This window comes from Astyanax mexicanus, chromosome 6 (genome assembly GCF_023375975.1).
Source record: "Astyanax mexicanus isolate ESR-SI-001 chromosome 6, AstMex3_surface, whole genome shotgun sequence".
Taxonomy (NCBI): Eukaryota; Metazoa; Chordata; class Actinopteri; order Characiformes; family Acestrorhamphidae; genus Astyanax; species Astyanax mexicanus.
In genome coordinates this window covers 54,518,705-54,532,704 of record NC_064413.1, presented here as the reverse complement: position 1 = coordinate 54,532,704, position 14,000 = coordinate 54,518,705, and positions in this window count along the sequence as shown.

Below are 14,000 nucleotides of genomic sequence, written 5' to 3'. Positions count from 1 at the left end.
ATCAGCGCCGTCTCGCTTGACCCTTCATAAACGGCTGAGATTATTACACCCCGGATTATGAAGTGGGGGGCTGCTTTTGATTGGCAGCGCTCGTCTGAAAAGGGGGTTACGGCTCTCCAGAAAATTAAAAGAAAGCTTAACCCCGAGACGCCCGGCTCAACCTGGGTACGGAGCCAGCGCTGGCACTGGCCCGGCAGGGACTTTAATAATATAACAGCAAAGACTGGGATTTATGAGCAGGTCATTTGGAGTGCAGTGGGGAAAAAAAGAGCGCTCTCAGCCAGACAATACCGAACGAGGGATTAGTAATGACCTGCCCGGCTCTGAAAGGCCGCAGATAAAATGAAAGGACTCCGGCGGCCCATATCTGCGGCTAATTAGCCGACACGTGTTGCCTGCCAATCAATTCGGCAATACACGGCAGTGTCAGGCCATTAACACACTTCCAGGCTCGTAAAGTCCCTTTAAACAAGCGCGCTAAAAGGGTCGATATGCAAATCTGTCAACAGTGTAATGCACTCCAAACGTACGGCAAATATACACGGCAAACACCGGCAAACCCTTCCGCGGGGGACGCTCCACTAAAGCCGTCTCGTCAAGTGGGAAGCCTGAAAATTAAAACACATTAAGCCTTCTTAACATGGATTCCTATTGAGCCCTGCTTTTAATTGTTCTTTATACAAGGATTAAAACATTCCCGAATTCTGGATTAATTTAAGTCCTGTGATATTAACTTTTCCACACTGTAGAAGAAGCAACGGCGGGTTTTTATCAATTTATCGCCTCTCTCCGTCACATTGAACATCTTCGGAAAAACAAGGCGACGCATCGATTTGTTGGTTGTTGGTCAGCATGCACCCAGCTACTGCTGCAAATGAGAAACATGGACTGCTAAGGGCTAGAAACCTATCATCTTTAGCGACCATTGCAAACAAGAAATGAGAAATATGGACTGCTCAGGACTAGAATCCATCGTCTTTAGTGACCACTGCAAACGAGAAACATGCACTGCTAAGGGCTAGAACCCTATCGTCTTTAGTGACCATTGCAAATGAGAAACATGAACTACTAAGGGCTAGAACCCTGTCGTCTTTAGTGACCACTGCAAACGAGAAACATGCACTGCTAAGGGCTAGAACCCTATCGTCTTTAGTGACCATTGCAAATGAGAAACATGAACTGCTAAGGGCTAGAACCCTGTCGTCTTTAGTGACCATTGCAAATGAGAAACATGAACTGCTAAGGGCTAGAACCCTGTCGTCTTTAGTGACCATTGCAAACGAAAGAAGCATGCACTGCTAAGGGCTAGAACCCTATCGTATTTAGTGACCATTGCAAACGAGAAACATGGACTGCTAAGGGCTAGAACCCTCTTGTCTTTAGTGACCATTGCAAACGAGAAACATGGACTGTGAAGGGCTAGAACCCTATCGTTCCAGGGGTCTTTATAAGACCCGTAGTACGGGTACAAGGAACATCCTGCAGCCATGTGTTGCTGCCTCTCATGGAAAGGCTTCCATCTGGCGTGTTTCAGTAGGATAATGCTCGCCCACAAACTGCAAATATTTCCCAAACACATACAGTAATGCCGTCTTGCCAAGTGGGCTGATTGGATGGTAATAGAAACGGTCCCCATCTCACCCAGCCTCCTTAACGCAGATTCCTTTAGGAACCCTGCTTTTAATTGTCTTTATTCAGGGATTAAGACATTTCCGAATCCGGGATTAATTTAAGTCCTGCGATATTAACTTTTCCACACTTTTTAACACCCGTAACAACCGTATTTTTACCACTCTTTTCTGTCGTCTTCACTTATTAGCATTAGCATTTAGCATTTTCCCGTAAATTTCCTGTATTATATAAAAAAATGAGGAGACAGGCCACTGACTACTGTGTGAATAGGAAATCTCTTAACGCCAATCATGGAGCCAGTTCAAGGGTAAGTCCAGCCTTTCATGAGAAACAGCCAATCAGCTTGCTGGTTTTGCAGAGCGCAGAGGAGAGTCAGTCTGAGTGCCCTGATGTGCCTAATCAGCCCATTACATTTCATTTTCAAATTGTGTTTATTAATTTAGGATTGCAGGACTTGCTGTAAGCTATAATAAACTATAATAAATGAAAATCAATTAAGCTAACTAGTTAAATTTAGTACAATACTTTATGTTGGTAGTTTAAGAAAGTAGTTTCTTAACCCTAAATTTGTGTTTTCCATCAGTGTATTAAACACATCATACCACCACTTACTTTATTTAGCTCCTTTAAAGCAGAGAAAGTTGTAGAATATGCAGAACAGTAGGAATATGCAGGAACAGGGTTGAGAAACACTGATTTAACGTGACTTCTGTTCATCATTAGTTTACAGTAAGACCACAGTAAGACCACAAATCAATGCAGTTTCGTTCAGATACCCTGCTTTTAATTGTTCTTGAATCCAGGATTAAAACATTCCTGAATCTGTCAAGTATTTTTTGCACCTCACAATACCAAATCCACACCGAATCCACACCTAAATACAGCCGCATGATGCACAATTGACCAATGAAAATCACTAGAGATCACTAAAATATGACCCCTAGACTGCTACAGACTGGAATTGTGTAATTTTTTAGCAATGAATCCAGGTTCTGTTTGGGAACTGATGATGGTTGGGTTTGAATATGAACTCTTTAACACAGATGAAACCATTTTAAAATAAGGCTCCTAAAAGTTTTATAAATGGTTTTTTTTAGTTGTCTTTAAATGATTATTAAATCAATTAATGTTGTAAATCCTTTAAAAACCAATAAGCAGTTACAACATTTAAATAGTTGTTTGCCAAATAGTGATTCCACATTCATTTATTTATTTATTGTAAATCTTTATCTTTTAAATCAGTCAGCATTAACATATCGTTGCTGTCCTATTAAAAAATCTCAATTTTTGACAATTTTTAGTTTACTACATAATCTGAACAGACAAATTGTCCTTTACACTGTGCCAAAATTTCTTGACAAACGGACCAATAGAAACTCTTCAAAATGACCTGAAATAAACTCTTTTTACATTGACTTCCATTGAAAGTTTAGAAGGTTTTTTTCTCTCTCCTGTAAAGTTGCTGTTTTGGAAATAAATATTTTTGGTACCACTTTAAAATAAGACTACCTTTATAAAGGGGTTATAAATGTTTTACAATTAGTTTATTAATGGTTACTAATTAGATTGTTAATGCCTTAAAAATCATTAATAATCAGTTATAACACATACGTAGAAAGGGCAACAATATAGATGGCTGTGGGTTCACTATTTGGCAAACAACAGGTCATTGTTGCTCTTTCTACGTATGTGTTATAACTGATTATTGATGTTTTTAAGGCATTTACAACCTAATTAATAACATTAATAAACTAATTGTAAACTGTTTATAAACCCTTTATAAAGGTAGGCTTATTTTAAAGTGGTACCGTATTTTTCATTGGATGCGGCGATATATATATACAACTTTATTAACTCCACTGCATAGAAATATTTATTTAAGATTAAATATTTATCCAGTAATCATAATATGGTGTGTATTAACATATTACGACTTTCTATATTATTTTATTAGCTATTTTAATGCTGACTGATGGCAAAGACAAAGTAAGATAAGCATCCAGGACACTGTTTCCTTTTGTCCTTTTTATTAATGGGTTGTAACTCCTTATTAATGGATTTACAACTGAATTGTTAGCCATTAATACACTCATTTATAAACCCTTGATAAACAAGTCATGAAGGAGCCTTATTTTTTAAAGTGGTGCTGCTTTTAACTGTTCTTGATTCAAGGTATAAAACATCCTGCCTCTATATTAAGTCTTCTGATATGAACTTTTCTACACTGTAGAGGGAACGACGGAGGATTTTATCAATTTAATGTCCCTCCATCCCGTCAAACGTCTTTGGCACACGGTTGATTGCACAGCCAGCGCAAGGTATTGATTTGCCAGTCAGCATGCAGAAGCAGCCAATTCCCCTGATGCTCCCTGACCTCCACAGCTAAACCCTTTCAACAGGAATAGAAAAAAAATAAAATAACGCCCACCTCGGGGACTTTCGGGAACTTCTTCAGAAGAATCTGAAAAAAGCATAAAACCCCGTAATTTCACAGCCGTAATGGACATTTCAGAATGTGCACTGTCTTCGAAATTTTTAAGGCAATCTTCGGCAGGCTCGGGCCAAAAGAATTAGCGATCTATCAGCCGGCGAAATTCCACACCAGCACGCGAGTGTCACATTCAGAGCACATTATCCGTCTGGGCTGGAATATTAAATCCTGGAAAACTGGTGTGATGAATTTTAGATGGTGTCACATCAATAAAAATTTAATCACAATTACTGACAGGCCTTCAGCTCCGCACGCGCCGCTTCCAGCCCGGATATAAAGAGACGCTTTCAGAGAGACAGCCGCACTCAGAGACCTGTCAGATTAACCAGTCCCTCAATTAGTATGTCTTAGAAAGATGCCCGCTTACATACAGACGCGTCCATAAGTATACGGACGACAAGCCATCACACCAAACTGAACTGCTTGAAAAAAGCAGTGTGTAAGACTGGTGGAGGAGGAGAACATGATGCCAAGATGCATGAAAACTGTGATTAAAAACCACCAGGGTTATTCCACCAAATACTGATTTCTGAACTCTTAAAACTTTATGAATATAAACTTGTTTTCTTTGCATTATTTGAGGTCTGAAAGCTCTGTATCTTTTTTGTCATTTGAGCCATTTCCCATTTTCTGTAAATAAATGCTCTAAAAGACAATATTTTTATTAAAAATTTAGGAGAAATGTTTGTTTATAGAATAAAAACAGAATAAAACAACAATATTAATTTTACTCAAACATAAACCTATAAATAGCAAAATCAGAGAAACTGCTTCAGAACCTGAAGTGCTCTCTTCATTTTTAATATTTGCAGAGCTGTATAATATTATTTGTACTGGGGTAGAGGTCTGCATTCCTGAGGGCCTTTTTTGTGCAGGAGTAAATGCATATACTACTAAAATTAGAATATCATTAAAAAATGTTTCTTTATTTCAGAAAATTGAATTAGAATTGTGAAACTCATATATTATCTAGATATATTAAACACAGAGTGATCTATTTTAAGTTATTTTAAGTTTATTGATGATTATGAAGCTTACAGCCAATGAAAACTCAAAAATCAGTGTCTCAGAAAATTAGAATATTATATAAGACCAATTGGTACTTGGGCAGTGTGGGCAGTGTAATATTAATTTATATTTCAGTGTAATCTTTTAGATTTCATATTGACCTTTATTTCGAAAACCACCCCTAAACAGTAATAAAACATGATTAAAATAGTTCTGAATTAATAAATTAAATACGTATAAAAATAGGCTGTTACATTGACTCAATGGCTCTAGTACTACTGTTTTTGCTGTATTTTTGCAGGGGGCAGGGTCAAGTTACTGTTTCATTGATTTATAAACTTGTTGTTTGACTGGTTTAAAAGTTCAAAAACAGTGTTATCTTCAACAAAATATGTTAAAATAAAGAAATTACATGATGTCCATTGTAATGTATGCAGGGTCTGAAAGGGTTAAATAGAAAAAAGATGGAAGCAACTCAACATGCACAGACAGTACTAGTCTAGCACCTCACCTTTATGATGTAGAGTCAACTGGAATTCAGGCTTTCAGTTAACAGCTGTGCTGAACTCATCAAGAGTTAATTACTTGAATTTCTTGTCTCTTAATAAAGTGTTTGAGAGCATCAGTTAAAGTAAAGTAGTGAAGAGGTAGAGTTACAGGTATACAGTGAATAGTGAATATTTGAGTAATGTTTTAATCCAGATTATGAGAAGCAAGAACTATGGCATCCAAATAGGGTCAAAAGTTTTGAGAACGAAAAATATAATTCTTAACCATTTCCATGACCCATAAGTCGCGGGTTGTGCTGTTGTGACAGTGAACTGTGAAAAAAAAATCTAAAAGCGCAAACAGATTTCTTATGAAGGTAAAACCCCAAACGGATATGGATTATACTTTTGGTTTTCAAAACTTTTGACCCTATTTTGACGGCATAAAGAACTACTCAACTAAGTAAAGAAAAAAATAACTTTAAGAACAAAAATGAAGGTCAGTTAATATGAAAAGAAGAATTTCAAGAACTTTGAAAGTATCCTCAGGTACAGTCATCGCATAGACCAACAAAAACATTATAATGGTGAAACTGGCACTCATCAGGACCATCCCAGGAAAGGAAGACCAAGAGTTACCAGTCTTGGAAATCGCAAGTTAACAGCACCTCACATATGAGTATTTTGGTTTGTTTAACAATTTTAAATTACTACATGATTCCTCATGAGTTCCTTCACAGTCTGGATGACTCCAGTATTTCAGCTTGTCTACAGTCAAGTGAATTTCACACTGAAAACACTCTTAAAAACACACTCTTAAACAAGAGAACACAAACACACACACTCCATGGACACTTGGCCTGATGTAAAGTGTAAAGTGTGTGCCCCCTCCGAGCCCTCTGGTGCTTCAGCTCCCCCCTGCAGAAAGGTGAAGGCTGCGGTGGAGCCGCGGGCGGAGGCCCGGCGCCGATGCAGCTGTTTGGGATGCAGCAGAGGAAGAAAGGCGCATTAGTAGCAAAGCAGCTCGGCGGGAGCCGTTTTTACACATTCTGATCAGTGAGCAACCCAGCGGCCCTGAGAGATCCGAGCGCAGGATTTATATATTTATCTTAGATTGCCTCCGACCATTTTCTGCACTCATAAATTCTTTACAGCTACACAAATACCACTGTGGGGAATAAGCAAGGTTACCCCAGATAAGATAGGGCCGAGATTTAGCCCGAGATTCTGACAGCGCACAAAGACTAATGAGACCGAGAGCTGGCCCACCGTCCTCCATCTTGCCTGTGCTGAAGTAAATCTGAAGTATAATCGCTGCTTCCAGCCCAGGAAAACCTGCTAAAAACCAGAACCGCAGGCCATATCCTCCTCTGATAAAGTGAGAGTCTTTAATGAATGTAAAGTACAATCGGAAAAATAAAGGTGAATAATGGATGCTCCAACAAAATGAACCATTTGAAGGAGAAGTATGTGAGCAGGATATTTTCTGCAGTGACTCAGATAATGATGTGGATGTGTTATCAGATGTTAGGGAGCCAAAAAGGACACTTGGGGATGCTTGGAGACACTCAAAAGCAACATTCGGAGATGCCCATAAACAACACTAGGAGATGCCCAAAATAGACACTAGGATAAAGAACATGTGAACATGCCCAAAAAGTGACACATGGAGATGCCCAAAATGACATTTGGAGAAACCTAAATGACTCTTGAAGGAACCTAAAAGGACAGTTGGAGATACCCAAAGAGACACTAAGAGATGCCCAATAGGGACACTAGGAGATGCCCAAAAGGGACATGTGGAGATGCCCGAAAGGGACACGTGGAGATGCCCTAAAAGGACACCTGAAGATGCCCAAAAAGCGATATGTGGAGACACACAAAAAAACACTTAGAGACGTCCAAAAAGACAAATTGGAAATCCAAAAAGACAAATTGGAGATGCCCAAAGGGACATATGGAGATACCCAAAATTGAGACTTGGAGATGCCCCAAATTGGAGATTCAGAGATGCCCAAAATGGACAATTGAAGATGCCCAAAAGGGACACTAGGAGATGCCCAAAAGGGACACTAGGAGATGCCCAAAAGGGACACTATGAGATGCCCAAAAGGGATATGTGGAGATGCCCTGAAAGGACACCTGAAGATGCCCAAAAAATGATATGTGGAGACGCACAAAAAAAGACCCTTAGAGACGTCCAAAAAGACAAATTGGAGATGGCCCAAAGGGACACTTGGAGATGCCCAAAGGGACATATGAAGATACCCAAAATTAAGACTTAGAGATGCCCAAAATTAAGACTTGGAGATGCCCAAAAGTGAAAATTGAAGATGCCCATAAACAACATTGGGAGGTGCCCAAAAATGACAATTGGAGATGCCCACAGGGGAAACTAGGAAACACCCAAAAGGAAGACTTGGAGACGCTTTAAAGGACACAAGATGCCAAAAATGGACACTAAGAGATGCCCAAAGGGGACTCTTGGAAATGTCAATAAACTACATTTAGAGGTGCCCAAAAATGACACTTGGAGATGCCCAAAATAGACACTAGCAAATGCCCAAAAGGGACACTAGGAAATGCCTATAGGTGACACCTTGAGATGCCCAAAAGGGACACCTAAAAATGCCCAAAAGGACACTAGGAGATACCCCAAAAAGACACATGGAGATGTCCAAAATGGACACTAGGAAATGCCCAAAAGGGACACTACGAAATGCCTATATGGGACACTTGGAGATGCCCAATAGGGACACTAAGAGATGCCTAAAAGGGACACTAGAAGATGTACAGAAGGGAGACTTGAAGATGCCAAAAAATGAAGGTTTAGAGACACGCAAAAAAGGACACTTGGAGATGCCCAAAAGGACACTAGAAGTTGAGCAAAAGGGACAGTTGGAGATGCCCAATAGGGACACTAGGAGATGCCCAAAAGGGACACATGGAGATGCCCAAAAGGGACAGATGAAAATTCCCAAGAAAGGACACCTTGAGATGCCCAAAAAAGACAGTTGGAGATGTCCAAAATGACATTTGAAAAAACCTAAAGGACTCTTGGAGGAACCCAAAAGGAACACTAGGAGATGCCCAAAAACGACAGTTGGTGATGCCAAAAAATGACAATTGGAGATGCCCAATGGGGCGTATAAAGATGGCCAATAGGACACTTGAATATGCCCCAAAGAGATACTTGGAGATGCCCAAAAGAGACACATGAAAATACCCAAGAAATGACATCTTGAGATGACCAAAGTGACATTTGGGGTTGCCCAAAAACGACAACTGGAAAAGCTTAAAGGGACAATTGGAGATGTCCAAAAGCAACACTTGGAGATGCCCAAAAGGGGCAAATGGAAATGCCCAAAAAGGGACACGTGGAGATGCCCAAAATGGACCAATGGAGATGCCCAAAAGGACACTTGAAGATGCCCAAAGTGCCCAAATACGACAACTGGAAATGCTTAAAGGGACTCTAGGAGGTGCCCAAAAAGGGACGCTAGGGGATGCCCACACTCAAAAAAAGACATTTGGAGATGCCAAAAAAATGGATACTTGGAGATTGCCCATAAGTATCCCTAAGGGACACTTGTAGATGGACACCCGTTATAATTCAGAGAATTAGTACATGCCTTTTGTGTGTTTTGTGCAGCGCAAAGCCGGTGTACCTTTCCTGTAATTGTGATAGCAAAGATAAATCTATATAAACCTATATAAAAACCAAGTCAAGCAAAGATTAATCAAACAAGCAGCACTAATGTAATGACTCACATGTTCATGATCATTTTATTACACTTATTTCAGAATCAGTTGATTTTTTATGATAGAATTGGTGATTTTAAGGTGCATTAGTGATTCAGTAAACAGCTCAGGCCACACACATCCTGATAATCAGAAAGAGCAACAGGGCTGATTAAGCGTTTATCCAGTGTGAGCACGTTCGGACAGCAGGGAAAGCTCATTACCCCGAGCCGCTCAGGTCTGACTGGAACCCTGACCTTCTCACTAACTCTTATCAAAGACATTAAACATCAATTATTCACAGCCGTGACTTCACTTCTGCTCTAAATGTTACTCATTTGGACAACTTCATGAAAGTTGCAGGATTTGTACGCATGAAATATGAATGCTGAAGCCATCAGTCTCTCCATAATGAATAAGACACACCTACGAATCGACACATTTACTCTGCAGAGAAACGTGATTACAGATAGAGGACTTCTCTAACAGGACACCACACATCTCCTCACGTCCTCCACTGTATCTAACAAACACTCATACAGCACCAGTCTAACATCTGGACTACTTTTGTAACAAATACTCTATGAAAATACACATTAAATATACTTTCTCTGTATTTCCATAAAATGTATTTTTAAGCAATGTGCTTTAAATTTAAATACAGCTCTGGAAAAAATCGTGAGACAAAATTTCTCCCAAACTCCAAATTAAAATACTGTAATTTAGATCATTTATTCGCAGAAAATGAGAAAACAAGTTCATATTCATAAAGTTTTTATTTCAAGAGTTCAGAAATCAATATTTGGTGGAATAACCCTGGTTTGTTTTTAATCACAGTTTTTTTTTTCATGCATCTTGGCATCATGTTCTCCTCCTCCACCAGTCTTACACACTGCTTTTGGATAACTTTATGCTGCTTTACTCCTGGTGCAAAAATTCAAGCAGTTCAGTTTGGTGGTTTGATGGCTTGTGATCATCCATCTTCCTCTTGATTATATTATAGATGTTTATAATTTGGTAAAATTTTGGTAAAAGTAGTCAATTATTTTTTCCAGAGCTGTATTTGTTTGGTTATTTTACAATCATGATTAGTTCATATTAGCTTTTATAACAAATTAACTACGCCACCAAGTTTAAGCCAGTCTTAGTGAGCTTTGTGGCAGGAGAAACACTAAGCACATGGAGCAGATAGGACTCTCTGACTCGCTCTGGTGGTATTCCACTTTCTTATTTATTAGTTCATACATGAGCTAATGCAGAATCAAAGCACTATTTTAGTGTTACTCACAGAAATAAAATTAATAATAAAAAGTAGCTTGATCCAGTGATCTCGGTGGTACACTTTGTGGTTCTCTAGGCTCTGTTAGAGCACTTAGCTTAAGAGTCTCTTAAAGAAACAGTGTAGACATTCTTGAATACTGGCCGTTACATATTTTCCCCCCGGACATTTAAATGCTCATCCCCCCCATTGTGAGCATATGTGCAAAACATACCAAACACTTCAGAAATCCTTACAACCAAGCTGAGATGTTTACAGTAAAGTAAACAAAAAGTTTCCTCTATTCAAGTTATCATACATTCTATATTCTTTATACCACCGCCTCACGTTACGGCTGTGTATATTTTACTATATTAGAGTTTAGAGTGTGTGTGTGTATTTTACTATATTAGAGTTTAGAGTGTGTGTGTGTATTTTACTATATTAGAGTTTAGTGTGTGTGTGTATATTTTACTATATTAGAGTTTAGAGTGTGTGTGTGTGTATTTTACTATATTAGAGTTTAGAGTGTGTGTGGATATTTTACTATATTAGAGTTTAGAGTGTGTGTTTTTATTTTACTATATTAGAGTTTAGAGTGTGTGTGTATTTTACTATATTAGAGTTTAGAGTGTGTGTGTATATATTTTACTATATTAGAGTTTAGAGTGTGTGTGGATATTTTTCTATATTAGAGTTTAGAGTGTGTGTATTTTACTATATTAGAGTTTAGAGTGTGTGTATTTTACTATATTAGAGTTTAGAGTGTGTGTGGATATTTTACTATATTAGAGTTTAGAGTGTGTGTGTATATATTTTACTATATTAGAGTTTAGAGTGTGTGTGGATATTTTTCTATATTAGAGTTTAGAGTGTGTGTATTTTACTATATTAGAGTTTAGAGTGTGTGTATTTTACTATATTAGAGTTTAGAGTGTGTGTATTTTACTATATTAGAGTTTAGAGTGTGTGTATTTTACTATATTAGAGTTTAGAGTGTGTGTGTATATTTTACTATATTAGAGTTTAGAGTGTGTGTGTATATTTTACTATATTAGAGTTTAGAGTGTGTGTGTGTATTTTACTATATTAGAGTTTAGAGTGTGTGTATTTTACTATATTAGAGTTTAGAGTGTGTGTGTATTTTACTATATTAGAGTTTAGAGTGTGTGTGTATATTTTACTATATTAGAGTTTAGAGTGTGTGTGTATTTTACTATATTAGAGTTTAGAGTGTGTGTATTTTACTATATTAGAGTTTAGAGTGTGTGTGTGTATTTTACTATATTAGAGTTTAGTGTGTGTGTGTATATTTTACTATATTAGAGTTTAGAGTGTGTGTGTGTGTATTTTACTATATTAGAGTTTAGAGTGTGTGTGGATATTTTACTATATTAGAGTTTAGAGTGTGTGTTTTTATTTTACTATATTAGAGTTTAGAGTGTGTGTGGATATTTTACTATATTAGAGTTTAGAGTGTGTGTGTATATATTTTACTATATTAGAGTTTAGAGTGTGTGTGTATATTTTACTATATTAGAGTTTAGAGTGTGTGTATTTTACTATATTAGAGTTTAGAGTGTGTGTATTTTACTATATTAGAGTTTAGAGTGTGTGTATTTTACTATATTAGAGTTTAGAGTGTGTGTATTTTACTATATTAGAGTTTAGAGTGTGTGTGGATATTTTACTATATTAGAGTTTAGAGTGTGTGTGTATATATTTTACTATATTAGAGTTTAGAGTGTGTGTGGATATTTTTCTATATTAGAGTTTAGAGTGTGTGTATTTTACTATATTAGAGTTTAGAGTGTGTGTATTTTACTATATTAGAGTTTAGAGTGTGTGTATTTTACTATATTAGAGTTTAGAGTGTGTGTATTTTACTATATTAGAGTTTAGAGTGTGTGTGTATATTTTACTATATTAGAGTTTAGAGTGTGTGTGTATATTTTACTATATTAGAGTTTAGAGTGTGTGTGTGTATTTTACTATATTAGAGTTTAGAGTGTGTGTATTTTACTATATTAGAGTTTAGAGTGTGTGTGTATTTTACTATATTAGAGTTTAGAGTGTGTGTGTATATTTTACTATATTAGAGTTTAGAGTGTGTGTGTATTTTACTATATTAGAGTTTAGAGTGTGTGTGTATATTTTACTATATTAGAGTTTAGAGTGTGTGTGTATATTTTACTATATTAGAGTTTAGAGTGTGTGTGTATTTTACTATATTAGAGTTTAGAGTGTGTGTGGATATTTTACTATATTAGAGTTTAGAGTGTGTGTGTATATTTTACTATATTAGAGTTTAGAGTGTGTGTGTATATTTTACTATATTAGAGTTTAGAGTGTGTGTGGATATTTTACTATATTAGAGTTTAGAGTGTGTGTATATTTTACTATATTAGAGTTTAGAGTGTGTGTGTATATTTTACTATATTAGAGTTTAGAGTGTGTGTATTTTACTATATTAGAGTTTAGAGTGTGTGTAGATATTTTACTATATTAGAGTTTAGAGTGTGTGTGTGTATTTTACTATATTAGAGTTTAGAGTGTGTGTGTATATTTTACTATATTAGAGTTTAGAGTGTGTGTGTATATTTTACTATATTAGAGTTTAGAGTGTGTGTGTGTATTTTACTATATTAGAGTTTAGAGTGTGTGTGTGTATTTTACTATATTAGAGTTTAGAGTGTGTGTGTATATTTTACTATATTAGAGTTTAGAGTGTGTGTGTATTTTACTATATTAGAGTTTAGAGTGTGTGTGTATTTTACTATATTAGAGTTTAGAGTGTGTGTGTATATTTTACTATATTAGAGTTTAGAGTGTGTGTGTGTATTTTACTATATTAGAGTTTAGAGTGTGTGTGTATTTTACTATATTAGAGTTTAGAGTGTGTGTGTATTTTACTATATTAGAGTTTAGAGTGTGTGTGTATATTTTACTATATTAGAGTTTAGAGTGTGTGTGGATATTTTACTATATTAGAGTTTAGAGTGTGTGTGTATTTTACTATATTAGAGTTTAGAGTGTGTGTGTATTTTACTATATTAGAGTTTAGAGTGTGTGTGTATTTTACTATATTAGAGTTTAGAGTGTGTGTGTATATTTTACTATATTAGAGTTTAGAGTGTGTGTATATTTTACTATATTAGAGTTTAGAGTGTGTGTGTATTTTACTATATTAGAGTTTAGAGTGTGTGTGTATATTTTACTATATTAGAGTTTAGAGTGTGTGTGTATATTTTACTATATTAGAGTTTAGAGTGTGTGTGGATATTTTACTATATTAGAGTTTAGAGTGTGTGTGTATTTTACTATATTAGAGTTTAGAGTGTGTGTGTATATTTTACTATATTAGAGTTTAGAGTGTGTGTGT